We start from the raw sequence: 14,131 nt of genomic DNA on the forward strand, positions 1-14,131 counted from the left end.
TAAGATGAAGCTGCCAGGGCTTCCCTGGTGGCGCAGTGGTTGAGAGCCCGCCTGCCGACGCAGGGGACATGGGTTCGTGCCCCGGTCTGGGAAGATCCCACGTGCCGCGGAGCGGCTGGGCCCGTGAGCCATGGCCGCTGAGCCTGTGCGTCCGGAGCCTGTGCTCCGCAACGGGAGAGGTGACAACAGTGAGAGGCCTGTGTACCGCAAAAAAAAAAAAAAAAAAAAAAGAAGATGAAGCTGCCAGAGCATCAAAAATAAAAAATCTTCGAGATAAATCTGACAAGAGATGTACCAATACTTGTACACTGGAAACTACAAATCACTGCTGAGAGAAATTTAGAAGATCTTAATAAATGCAGAGGTATACTGTATTCATGAGTTTGAAGACTCAATAATAAGATGTCAGTTGCCCTCATAATGGGTCTGTAGATTCAATGCAATCCTAGTCAAAATTCTAGCAGCCTTTTTAAAAGAAATTGACAAGCTGATTCTAAAATCCATGTGGAAGTGCAAATAGCCAAAAGATTTTGTAAAATAGCCAGAACAATTTAGTAAAAAGATTATAAAGTTGGAGTACTCATGTATCCAATTCCAAGCCTGTAAAGCTACGGTAGTCAAGACAGTGTGATAATAGCAAAAGGATAGACATATAAATCAGTGGAATTGAGAGTCTTGAAATAGGCCCACATATTTACAGTCAACTGATTTTCCACAAAGGTGCAAAGGCAATTTACTAAAGAACACATAGTCTTTTCAACAAATGATTCTGTAACAACTGAACACCCACATTAAAAAAAAAACAGCGTGCATGAGAGAACTTCAGTCCCTACCTCGCACCATGCACAAAAATTAACTCAAAATGGATCATAGATCTAAATGTAAAACCTAAAACTCCAAAACTTATAAAGGAAAACAAAGGAGAAATTTTTTATGACCTTAGGTTAGGCAAAAATTTCTTAGATACAACATCAAAAGCACAATCTGTAACAGCAAGAAATCGATAATTGGGCTTCATTGAAATTAAGAACTTCTTTTTTTTAAGCTTATTTTTTATTGAAGTATAGTTGGTTTACAATGTTGTGTTAGTTTCTGGTGTACAGCAAAGTGATTCAGATATATATAACATCTTAATGGAAAACCCTGAACTTTTTGGCCAACCATATATATATATATATATATATATATATATATATATATATATACACACACACACACACACACACAGGGTATATACGCATATATACACATATGTATGTATTCTTTTTCATACTCTTTTCCATCTTATAAAGAACTTGTATCTGGACTTCCCTGGCGGTCTGGTGGTTAACACTCTGTGCTTCCAATGCAGGAGGCATGGGTTCAATCCTCCTCGGGGAAGATCCCACATGCTGCTTGGTGTAGCCAAAACAAACAAAGAACAACAACAAAAAAACCTACATCTAGAATATCTAAGGAATTCTCACAATTCAATAATAAGAAAACAACCTTATTTTTTAAAAGGGGTAAAAGATTTGAACAGATAGTTCATCAAAGAAGACATACGGATAGCAAATAAACACATGAGAAGATACTCAACATCATTAGCCTCTAGGGAAATGCAAAGTACAACCACAGTGAGATAATACTACATTCCTATTAGAATGTCTAAAAAAAAAACCTGACCATACCAAGAGTTGGTGAGGAAGTAGGGTACCAAAACTTTCATACATTGCTGATGGGAATATAAAATTATATGATCACTTTGTAAAACAATTTGACATTTTCTTAAAAAGTTAAACATAACTCCATATGTCCTAGTCTTTCTACTCCTAGGCATTTACACAAGAGAAATGAAAGTACACATTCACATAAAGACTTGTACACCAGTGTTCACAGCAGCTTTATTTGAAGTAGCTTAAAATGGGAAACAACTCAAATGGATAACCTAATTTTCTATCAACAAGTGAATGGAGGAATAAATTGTGGTATATTCATACAATGGAAGGGTACTCAACAATTAAAGGGAATGGATTACTGCTATGTTCAACAGCAAGCATGGAGGAAAGAGCCCCGATGGCTGCCAGGCCATGGTTGTCCCTTCCCGTTTGCCTCACTGAAGCATCTGTTCCTCCTCCATCTGTTCAACATTCCAGGTCCATCTACAATGCAGCCAAGTCCTGCCTGTCCCAGCCTCCAATCCTAGCAGTGTGCTCCTCTGAAACAGGACAGCCTCATTGCTGACTCCATTTGCTCTGGGCCAGGTTCACTCTAGAGTGTCCCACACTGGGCATCCCAGGCTGTGGCTCTGAGCATCCTAGCCTTTCTGTCTTCTAAGGCCCCCTACAGGAAAGGGAGGTTTCCATTTCAGATGTCAGGTATTCACCTTCCTGAGAAAGGAATGGGACAGATGCCTCCCCATGCACATGGATGAGCAGAGGCTCTTTCCAGGGCCACTGTTCTAAAACCAAACAGAGTTTAAGTCTTCAGTAATGGACACTGCTAGTCAATTTCTTGGTGGGATACCCTGCTATACTCTATACTAACATTGGTATCTGACTACAACTTACAGTGTCCAGCCTCAGAATGAGGCTTTGGCAATGCATGAAAATCTTTTTACATGTCCCTGATCAGCTTGATCTTTCATACATTTGTCCAAAATGCATTTCCTGGGCATCTGGCAAGTGACAGGCACCATGCAGCCCTGGGATACACAAAGGTGATTAAGACATTGCTCCTGCCCTCAAAGAGCTCACTCTTAGTAAAGGCAGCATAAACAATACTTGTAAATACGGCATGAAAGGTACTATACTAAAGATTTGATAGAGAGTTCCAAGGTACTACAAAGGAAGAGGTGTTTAGCTTTACCTGGGATAGTCACAGAGATGAGTTTTGTACTAAGCCTTGAAATATCAGTAGATGCTTGTCCAGGGAGAGGGCATTTCAGGTGATGGGAACAGTATGATCAAAGACTTGGGGGCATGCAACTGCATGCAGAATCTGGGGAAATGCAAATGTTTCAGCATGGTTGGCACAATAGTGTGTGTACCAAGGAAAAGACCAGGAAAGATGAGGTTATGGAGGACCTTAGGCCAGGCAGAGAAGCTTAGATTCTATCCTGTAGAATAAGAAGCCACTAAAAGCTTTTAATCTAAACAGTGACAGAATCAGATTTATTTTTTTTAAATTATCTATCTATTGACAATGTGAAAGACCATTCAAGGAGGTTGAGAATGGTAGGAGAAGAAATATCAATTAGGAGGCTTTTGTAAACAGGGGCTGGGATAGTTAGGAAGTAGAGGAGGGAAGGAATATGGATTATGTTTAGGAAATAGAATCAAGTGACTGGGGATGTAAAGAGCAGGGAGGAATTAAGAATGACCACCGGGCTTCCCTGGTGGCGCAGTGGTTGAGGGTCCGCCTGCCGATGCAGGGGACGCGGGTTCGTGCCCCGGTCCGGGAAGATACCACATGCCGCGGAGCGGCTGGGCCCGTGAGCCATGGCCGCTGAGCCTGTGCGTCCGGAGCCTGTGCTCCGCAACGGGAGAGGCCACAACAGTGAGAGGCCCGCGCACCGCAAAAAACAACAAAAAACAAACAAAACAAAAAAAAACAAAAAAGAATGACCACCAGTGTATAAGCTTGGGGAATTAAGTACATGGAGAGTACGTGAATGGATGGCTGGATCGATGTATAGCAGATGTATAGCATTGGCTTTAGAAAATACAGGAGGAAAAGGAGGTTGAAAAATTTGTGAACATTTGGGTATAGTGATCCAACATGCAGTTGACTACATGGTCTGGAAAGAGACCTGGTCTTGAAGATCTAGACTTCGAAGGTTTCAGTGGAAAGTTGTTATGGGAAAGCTCATAGAAGGAAAGGTCCAGTAGCTTTGTGACCATGTTGGTTGCTTTCATAGCATCCATGTCCCCTTCTTCCTTTCTAAAGAACCTAATTCTGTTCCAGTACCCCTAATTCTGTTCCAGTATCCATTCCTCAAGAGCCCAGATGACTTGGAGAAAGCTAACTCCATCTCCAGCTCTAGGAGTGGATCCTGATTAGTTTAAGCCCATCACAATATAACCATCCTCTTGACAGTAATTGGTTCAAGAGTCAAGGATTAAGCCAATCAACACGTGACATTATCCTGGTAAGTGTTATTAGTCCACAGGTTGGTCCAATCAGACTGAGGTGGGGGAAGGATTTTTTTTTTTTTTTTTTTTTGCAGTACGCAGGCCTCTCACTGTTGTGGCCTCTCCCTTTGCGGAGCACAGGCTCTGGACGCGCAGGCTCAGCGGCCATGGCTCATGGGCCCAGCCGCTCCGCGATATGTGGGATCTTCCCGGACTGGGGCACGAACCCGTGTCCCCTGCATCGGCAGGTGGACTCTCAACCACTGCGCCACCAGGGAATCCCCGGGGGAAGGATTTTTATTCTAGAAGTGGCAGAGAGGATTTCTTTCTCTTGCTGGACCTAAACATAGAAACATGTGCCCCAGTTGGTGTTAGCCATCATCTTGTCAGCATGAAGGAAGCCAGTCTAAGGACAAAGCCTTCCCGTGGAGGCAGGCAGAGCAGAGCAGCTGAGCGTACACCAGCTATGGACTTGTAGCTATGAGACAGAATACATTTATTATTGTTCAAGACGTTTTGAGTTAGGTTTTCTGTATTTGTTATGAGAAGCACCCTGGTTCAAGCAGAAGGGAATGCAAGATAGATCAGTAAATCGTATTTTTTATGGCAGAAGGAACCAGAAATGTTCACTAAGTTTATTGCTTACTACAGTAAGAGAGAGACATGTTAGTCAGACATTATGGGCAGAGCAGACTGTAAACCTTCTAGCGACAAGATTTGGGGAAGCTGGAGTTCAGGAACTGGTGGATTTTTGAGGTATAACTAGATAGGTATCATCCATATCAGATGATTACTCTTATGAGACTGCTGTTGATTGAAGATTGTCTGACTTTGAGAAATGAGGGCCTGACGCTGGACGGTGTTCACTAAGGTGAGTGGTTCATTGATTCAACAGATTTAAAATAGGTTCTGATGGCTACAGAATAATCACATCAGTTTTTCTTTGAGCTTGTGAGAATTTTTTTAATTCCCAGGAAGAAGTATTCCTCTTCCTGTCCAAGAGCAATCTCTATATCTGTGTTCTTAAATCCTTCTCTTTCCAGATCCTGCTCCATCAGTCATTCTCTTCCTCTTGGGTTTTCTACAGTTCCTCTTTTATTGCAAGGAACAGAAACCCCCTTGAGTTACTTCTAGTGCTGCAACCTGTACTTAAGGACAGGTTGATGTTTATTATACCAGAGTTCTTCAAACATCCTCACCGCTTTGCCTACCTATCCCTGCCTTCTCTTTCCTATCTTCACTGCAACAGGTGGGCATATTGGCATGAACGAGCAGAGCCAAGAATGCATTTTTAGACTTTCAGTAGATCTGAGTGGATTCAGGTGAGATACTGGGAAGACAATACAGTACAGCCCTCAGGAAGCAAGTTTTATTCCTTTCGCTTTTCATTTGGTTCTTGTTTCTGCTTCTCTCAGCACACCTGCTCCAGTCTCCTGCTTCTCTTTGCAGACTAGCTCCATCTTACACCTTTTAGAAAATAAGCAGCCAGACGTCTGATGTACATTACTCGAGGAAAACACAATTACAAAAAATTTCTTCATTAAAAGGGAGAAAATACAATGTATCCCCCAGCTTATCAGCACCATATATTGGTCAGATCCTCAGAGTTATTTTACATCCCTCAGCTCAGCACACCAGCGTTGTAGGGCAAGCATTCCATTGATACTGTAGGGGTACCCACGGGTGGGTGACAGTGTGTTTGAGGACATGAGTGAATTCCCAGCACCAGTTTGCTGACTCACATCCTTAGATGTGGAGGGAGTTCCTTAGTCAAAACATTTGATTACATCATTTTTGCTTATTGGGAAGTTTTCCTTTCACCTCTGATCTTTAGATCATCCCTGAGATAGTCACTGATAAAAAATTTCCCCCCAAGGAGCAGAGCTCCTAAAATATTTCTTTTCTGCCATTATCCTTTGTACTTGGGATTAAGAATCTCTGGAGAGGTTGAGGTGCCTTGCCATGTTGATCCGAGTCAAACACAGGACCCAACAGTTCAGGCTTAGTGTTTTTCTGGCAATTCAGTTCTTACAGAACTTTAGTGGGTTGCCTCTCCTTTTTGCTTCTAAGGGTGCCATGTTGTTGTTCCTATTGTTTTACTGTTGTGATAACCTTCTTTTTCCTCCTTTTTTTTACTTTTGGTATTTTTTTCTTTTGACATAATTACAGATTTAGAGAAAGCTACAAGAATAGTACAAAGAATTTCTGTATCCCCTTTACTCAGATTCCCCAAATGTTAACATTTTTTCACATTTGCTTTTTTTTTATAAGTTTTTGTTTTTTAATTTCATTTATTTATTTATTTATTTTTGGCTGTGTTGGGTCTTCGTTGCTACACGTGGGCTTTCTCTAGTTGCAGCGAGTGGGGGCTACTGTTCATTTCGGTGTGTGGGCTTCTCACTGCGGTGGCTTTTCTCATTGTGGCGCACAGGCTCTAGGTGTGTGGGCTCCAGAGTGCAGGCTCAGTAGTTGTGGCACGTGGGCTCCAGAGTGCAGGCTCAGTACAGTTGTGGCACACGGGCTTAGTTGCTCCGCGGCATGTGGGATCTTCCCGGACCAGGGCTCAAACCTGTGTCCCCTGCATTGACAGGCACATTCTTAACCACTGCGCCACCAGGGAAGTCCATATGGATTTTATTTGAACTCCAAGTTGTCACTGCCTTGGAGTTGGTAGATGGCCTAATACTACCTAAATGAGCACCAGGAAATGCACAGTCACTGGGATTCATATGTCAATTTTTTTTGGCCATGCACCAAACAGGAAGAAAAAATGACCTCAGCCTAACCTCTCTTACTTTAGAGAGACTTTTTTCAATTAGCAATATAAGGAAGTGCTATTGAATGGAGTTTAGAAAATCAGACTTGGTTGTACCCTTAGAGAAATTTTGTTGGGGAAATTCTGGGAGAACTTGAAAATAAATGAACTAGGACTTCCCTGGTGCCGCAGTGGTTAGGAATCTGCCTGCCAATGCAGGAGACACGGGTTCGAGCCCTGGTCCGGGAAGATCCCACATGCCGCGGAGCGACTAAACCCGTGTGCCACAACTACTGAGCCTGTGCTCTACAGCCCGTGAGCCACAACTACTGAGCCCATGTGCCATAACGACTGAAGCCCGTGTGCCTAGATCCTGTGCTCTGCAACAAGAGAAGTCACCGCAATAAGTCCGCACACTGCAACTAAGAATAGCCCCTGCTCACCACAACTAGAGAAAGCCGGCATGCAGCATCAAAGACCCAGCACAGCCAAATAAGTAAATAAATAAAATAAAATAAATGAACTAAGCATTTGACTTAAGAAACTAGGAAAAACATTAAACAAAATAATACCAAAAGGAGAAGGTAATTAATAAAAACAAAACTTTAATATACTATTGATGAATTGATGAACATGATGATTAAAACTAAATCATGGGTTCTTCAGAAAGGTGAACAGGGCTTCCCTGGTAGTGCAGTGGTTGAGAATCTGCCTGCCAATGCAGGGGACATGGGTTCGAGCCCTGGTCTGGGAGGATCCCGCATGCCGTGGAGCAACTGGGCCCGTGAGCCACAACTACTGAGACTGCGTGTCTGGAGCTTCTGCTCCACAACAAGAGAGGCCACGACAGTGAGAGGCCCGAGCACCGCGATGAAGAGTGGCCCCTGCTCGCTGCAGCTGGAGAAAGCCCACGCGCAGAAACAAAGACCCAACACAGCCAAAAATAAATAAATAAATAAATAAAAATTAAAAAAAGGTGAACAAATAGACAAGACCCTGGCAAGGCTAAGGAAAATAAAGATAAAAGAAAAAAGAGAGAAGAGAAAGAAACAGCCATACAAATGAAATTAAAAGAATAAGAGACCTTTAGTCAAATTTCATGCAAAACATTTTAAACTCTAAGTAAAATGGATAACTTTTAAATGACTAAAATTAACTCAAGGGCTTCCCTAGTGGCCAGTGGTTAAGAATCCGCCTGCCAGTGCCGGGGACACGGGTTCGAGCCCTGGTCCGGGAAGATCCCACATGCTGCGGAGCAACTAAGCCCCTGCGCCACAACGACTGAGCCCACACTCTAGAGCCCGAGAGCCACAACTACTGAAGCCCGCACGCCTAGAGCCCGTGCTCCACAACAACGAGAAGCCACCGCGATGAGAAGCCCACGCACCGCAACAAAGAGTAGCCCCCGTTCACCACAACTAGAGAAAGCCCGTGCACAGCAACAAAGACCCAACGCAGCCAAAAATAAATAAATTAAATAAACAAATTTAAATAATAATAAAAAATAAAATTAACTCAAGAAAAGTAAGAATTCTGAACAGATGAATAACTACGTAAGAAATTTAAAAGATTTTCAAATATCTATCATTAAAAAGCTTCCAGATCCAGATGATTTTATAAGCAAGTTCAGTTCCATGTTCAAAAACAAAAAATCTAAGTTATTCAAAGTATTTTAGAGCATAGAAAAAAAATGAAAGGGCTGCCAACTAGTTTTTCAAAGCTGGAATAAATCTACAACTTGATTTTTTAAAGTACCAAGACGTCACCTATGAACACAGATGCAAAACTCATAAACAGAATAGCTGTTATGGGTTCGGGACACACTACCACAAAATTTGGCAACTTGGCGCACTGAATATTTTCAGCTGAAGGACTTTGAGAAACAACAGGTGTAGGAAGGGCTTTCTGAACTTCCCCTGAAGCAGGTCATCAGACCCTCATGTGAGAGGGGCCCTCCCTATATCCAGAGGAAAGGAGCATCCTTATTTCCAAAATGGAAGGACACTGACAAGAATCTGAACAAACAGGCCTTTCTAAGTTTCCCCCAAACTACCATTGTTAGCTCACATCCCTTTTTGTCCTTTCATATTCTTTCCATGACTTTCCACTCTAAATTAAACCTAGTATAAAAACTCTCAGGTTGGACTTCCCTGGTGGCACAGTGGTTAAGAATCCTCCTGCCAATGCAGGGCACACGGGTTCAATCCCTGGTCCGGGAAGATCACACATGCCACGGAGCAACTAAGCCCGTGAGCCACAACTACTGAGCCTGCCTTCTAGAACCCACAAGCCACAACTACTGAAGCCCGCACGCTTAGAGCCCGTGCTCCGCAACAAGAGAAGCCACGGCAATGAGAAGCCCGTGCACCGCAACAAAGAGCAGCCCCCGCTCGCCACAACTAGAGAAAGCCCACTCACAGCAATGAAGACCCAACGCAGCCAAAAATAACTAAATTAAAACAAAACAAAACAAAACTCTCAGGTTTAACCGTTTCTTTGGATCTTCATCTCCTTATGAAGCCTCCAGTGTTACATAAAACTGATACTGTGTTAAATAAATTTGTATTCTCTTCTCTTGTTAATATGTGTTTTGTTACAGAGACTTAGCCAAGAACCAAAAAGGGCAGGAGGAAAAAATTACTCTTCCTCCCCTACATCAGCAAATGAAATTCAGCAGGTCAAGAAGGGTTTATTCCAAAATGGAGGGAGAGTTCAATCTTAGGAAATCTAGCATCAGAGCTTTACAATATGCATTAAAGAAAAAACTAACCTACCAAAAACAGATTTGCTAAATCTTAACACTCATTCTTCTTTTTTTTCGTTGGGTCTTTGTTGCTGCGCACGGGCTTTCTCTAGTTGTGGCGAGCTAGGGCTACTGTTCGTTGTGGTGCGTGGGCTCGTTGTGGTGGCTTCTCTTGTTGTGGAGCACAGGCTCTAGGCATGCGGGCTTCAGTAGTTGTGGCATGTGGGATCTTCCTGGACCAGGGATCGAACCCGTGTCCCCTGCATTAGCAGGCAGATTCTTTATCCACTGTGCCACCAGGTAAGTCCTTAACACTCATTATTGATGAAAGTGCTTAAGAAAATTAAAGTAGAAGAAAATTTCCCAAACATTTACAAATAATACTTATCAGAAGGAAACATTATATTCAAAAGGGAAAGTGCATTTCTTCAAAGAAGATATACAAAAGGACAGCAAGTATATGAAAAGATCATTTGTCCTTAAGGAAATGCAAATGAAAACCGCAATGAGATACCACTTTGCATTCATTGGGATGGTGATATATATAAAAACAAACCAACAAAAACAGAAAATAATAAGTGTTGGAGAGGATATGGAGGAATAGGAATGCTTATACATTTCTGGTAGGAATGTAAAATGTTGTAGCCCTTTGTTTTGGTGACTCCACAAAAGTTAAATCTAGAATTACTATATGACCCAGCAACTCTACTCCTAGATATAAAATCTAAAGAGTTAAAAACAGATACTTAAATATTTGTTAATGAATGTTCACAGTAGCACCATTCACAATAGCCAAGAGCCAAGTGCTCATCAACAGATGAATAAGCAAATTGTGGTATATACATCTGATAGAATATTATTCAGCCACAAAAAGGAATGAAGTACTGATACACGCTACAATTAGGATGAACCTTGAAAACATGCGAAGTTATAGAAGACAGACACAAAACACCTATACTGTATGATTACATGAAATATCCAAACTAGGTAAATACATAGAGATAGAAAGCCAACTGATGGTTACCAGAGGATGGGAGACAGGGAAGAATGAGAAGTGATTGCTTACTGAGTATGGGGTATTCTTCTGGGGTGATGAAAAAAGTTTTGAAACTAGACAGAGGTGGTGGTTGTGCAACATTGTGAATGCACTAAATGCCACTCAGTTGTACACTTTAAAATGGTTAATTGTATGTTATGTGAATTTCACCTCAGTTAAAAAAACATACACAAACAACACTATACTGCATATTGTTTATGTATCTGTACAATGTTGTAACAATATAGAAACATGGACAGGGAGAACAAACAACAAATTCATGATACTGCTGCCTCTGGTACAGGTGATGGGGAGGACAACAGGACTAGAGGAAATAATTAGGGGACCTAAACAGTATTTGTTAAAGTAATCAACAGTATGCCTTTTAATAAAAATAAAGACAATCTGCAGTGAAAAGGAAGCGAAATTAATGTCAGAAACAAGAACGTTCAATCACTACTAGTTTTCACTATTTACTTTCATAATAATAAAAAAGAGAAACCCCCAAAATAAGTGGTACAAACATTAGAAATTAAGTAAAGATTAACTTTATTCATACATTCTTTATAAATTGTATCTTATACCTAGAAAATAATTGGAAACACATACTTTTAGTATTCTAACTACTTTTATTATTAACTCACATAGCCCTCACAACAACTCTGTGAGATAAGCACTATTATTATTATATCTCCCTTTTATTTTATTTATTTATTTTCTTTTTTGGCTGCACCACGCGGCTTGCAGGATCTTAGTTCCCCAACCAGGGATTGACCAGGGGCCTCAGCAGAGAAAGTGAGGAGTCCTGACCACTGGACCGCCAAGGAATTCCCTCATTATCTCCCTTTTAAAGGTAAGGAAGGGACTTCCCTCGTAGCACAGTGGTTAAGAATCCACCTGCCAATGCAGGGGACATGGATTTGATCCCTGGTCCAGGAAGATATCACATGCAGCGGAGCAACTAAGCCCGTGTGCCACAGCTACTGAAGCCTGCATGCCTAGAGCCCATGCTCTGCAACAAGAGAACCACCGCAGTGAGAAGCGCGCGCAGCACAATGAAGAGTATCCCCTGCTCACCACAACTAGACAAAGCCCGCAGGCAGCAACAAAGACCCAACGCAGCCAAAACTAAATAAAATTTTAAAAGTAAATAAATAAAATAAAGGTAAGGAAGCTGAGGCTCAGAAGTGAAGTAGGTCACAGCTAATTCAATGGCAATTTTGGGAAATAAACATAGGCGGCATGTGCTCTTGTCCATTATACTATCTTATCAATCCAAGAGATTTGGCTATAAAATTATTAGAACTATTCGGAGTTTAGCAAGGTAGCTGGATAATATAAAAATCAATAATTTCTTTTATATCAACAATAAATTGTTTAAAAAGACAATTCAAACGTCTTTCAAAATAGCAGTCAAAAATTTTAAATACCTATGAATATATTCAAAAAGAAAGGAACCAAAATCCAGAAGAAAAACACTGTAAGACTTACTGAAGGGCATAACAGAAGACTCCAAAAAATGGAAAATCATACCACATTCCTGGGTGGGAAGAATCTTGTGAACTTGTCAATACTTCCCAAGTTTAAAAATAAAGAAAATGCATAAACAACAAGGATTTACTGTATAGCACAGGGGACTATATTCAATATCTTGTATTAACCTATAATGCTTCATCAAAATTTAAAAATGTTTATGCTTCAAAGGACACCATCAAGAAAGTGAAAAGGGGGACTTCCCTGGAGGTCCAGTGGTTAAGACTCCATGCTGCCAATACAGGGGGTGAGGGTTCGATCTCTGGTCAGGGAACTAAGATCCCACATGCTGTGCAGCCAAAAAACAAAATTAAAAAAAGAAAAAGTGAAAAGACAATCCACAGAATGGGAGAAAATGTTTGCAAGTCATTTATCTGAAGGGACTTGGATTCATAATAAATAATGAACTCTTACAATTTAAAATTTTATTTATTATTTTATTTAATTTATTTATTGTTTCTGGCTGCATTGGGTCTTTGCTGCTGCGCACAGGCTTTTCCCTGGTTGCGGCTACTGGAGGCCACTCTTCATTGCGGTGCGCGGGCTTCTCATTGCGGTGGCCTCTCCCGTTGTGGACCACAGGCTCTAGGCGCGCGGGCTTCAGCAGTTGTGGCTTGCGGGCTCTAGAACGCACACTCAGCAGTTGTGGCGCACGGGCCTAGTTGCTCCGCGGCATGTGGGACCCTCCCGGACCAGGGCCCGAACCCGTGTCCCCTGCATTGGCAGGCAGATTCTGAACCACTGAGCCAACAAGGAAGCCCGAACTCTTACAATTTAACAATAAAAAGATAAATAACCCAATTTTTAAATGGGCAAAGGATTTGAGTAGGCATTTCTCCAAAGGAGATAAAGAAATGGCGAGTATCTATAAACAGGTGAGTGGATAAACAAATTGTGGTATATCCATACAATAGATTATTATTTGACCATAAAAAGGAATGAAGTACTGATACTTGCTACAACATGGATGAACCTTGAGAACATTATGTTAAGTGAAAGAAGCCCGACACAAAAGGTCACATATTCTGTGATTCCATTTACATGAACTGTCCAGAATAGGCAAATCCACAGAAATAGAAAGTAGATTAGTGGTTCCTGGTGGCCGGCGGGAGGGGAAAATGGGAAGTGACTGCTAACGAGAGCAGAGTTGCTTTTGGGGTGATGAAAATGACCTGGAAGTAGATCATGGTGATACTTGTACAACTTTGTAAATACACTAAAAACCAATGATCTGCACCTGTAAGATACCCTTTTAAAAAGAGTAAATTTTTACGGTATGTGCATTATAGCTCAATTTTTTTAAAAAAAGTAAACACAATGTAATTTTTGTCATAATCCCAACAACACTGTAGTTTGGGGAGACAACACAAAGGGAAAACAACGTTTTTTAATCTTAAGTTCATTTGGAAAAATACACCTGTCAGAATAAGCAAAGAAATGTAGGTGTATCCACTTGCCCTAACAGATATTAAAGTTGGTGTAAAATTATTGTTATAAAAGCATTACAGCGGGCTACCCTGGTGGCGCAGTGGTTGAGAGTCCGCCTGCCGATGCAGGGGACGCGGGTTCGTGCCCCAGTCCGGGAAGATCCCACATGCCGTGGAGCGGCTGGGCCCGTGAGCCGTGGCCGCTGAGCCTGCGCTCCGCAACGGGAGAGGCCACAACAATAAAAAACCCGGGGACCCCAAAAAAAAAAAAAAAAAAAAAAAAAAAAAAAAAAAGCATTACAGCAAAGGAAAAAGTAGACTCATGCAATAGAAAAGAATGCAGAAATATTATATATATAATTTCATATACGATAAAGGTGGCGTTTGTATGGAAGGGACATTTATTTATAAAATGCTGAAGGGAAAACACTATAAACTTGGCTTTTAAATGAACTTGTATTCTGTTAATCCTATCAGAATGTACTTATTTGAAAAGTAGCATTGTATTTTATTTACTCAGTCTAG

Source organism: Monodon monoceros, unplaced genomic scaffold (genome assembly GCF_005190385.1).
Source record: "Monodon monoceros isolate NGI ecotype Baffin Bay Population unplaced genomic scaffold, NGI_Narwhal_1 Super_Scaffold_18, whole genome shotgun sequence".
Taxonomy (NCBI): Eukaryota; Metazoa; Chordata; class Mammalia; order Artiodactyla; family Monodontidae; genus Monodon; species Monodon monoceros.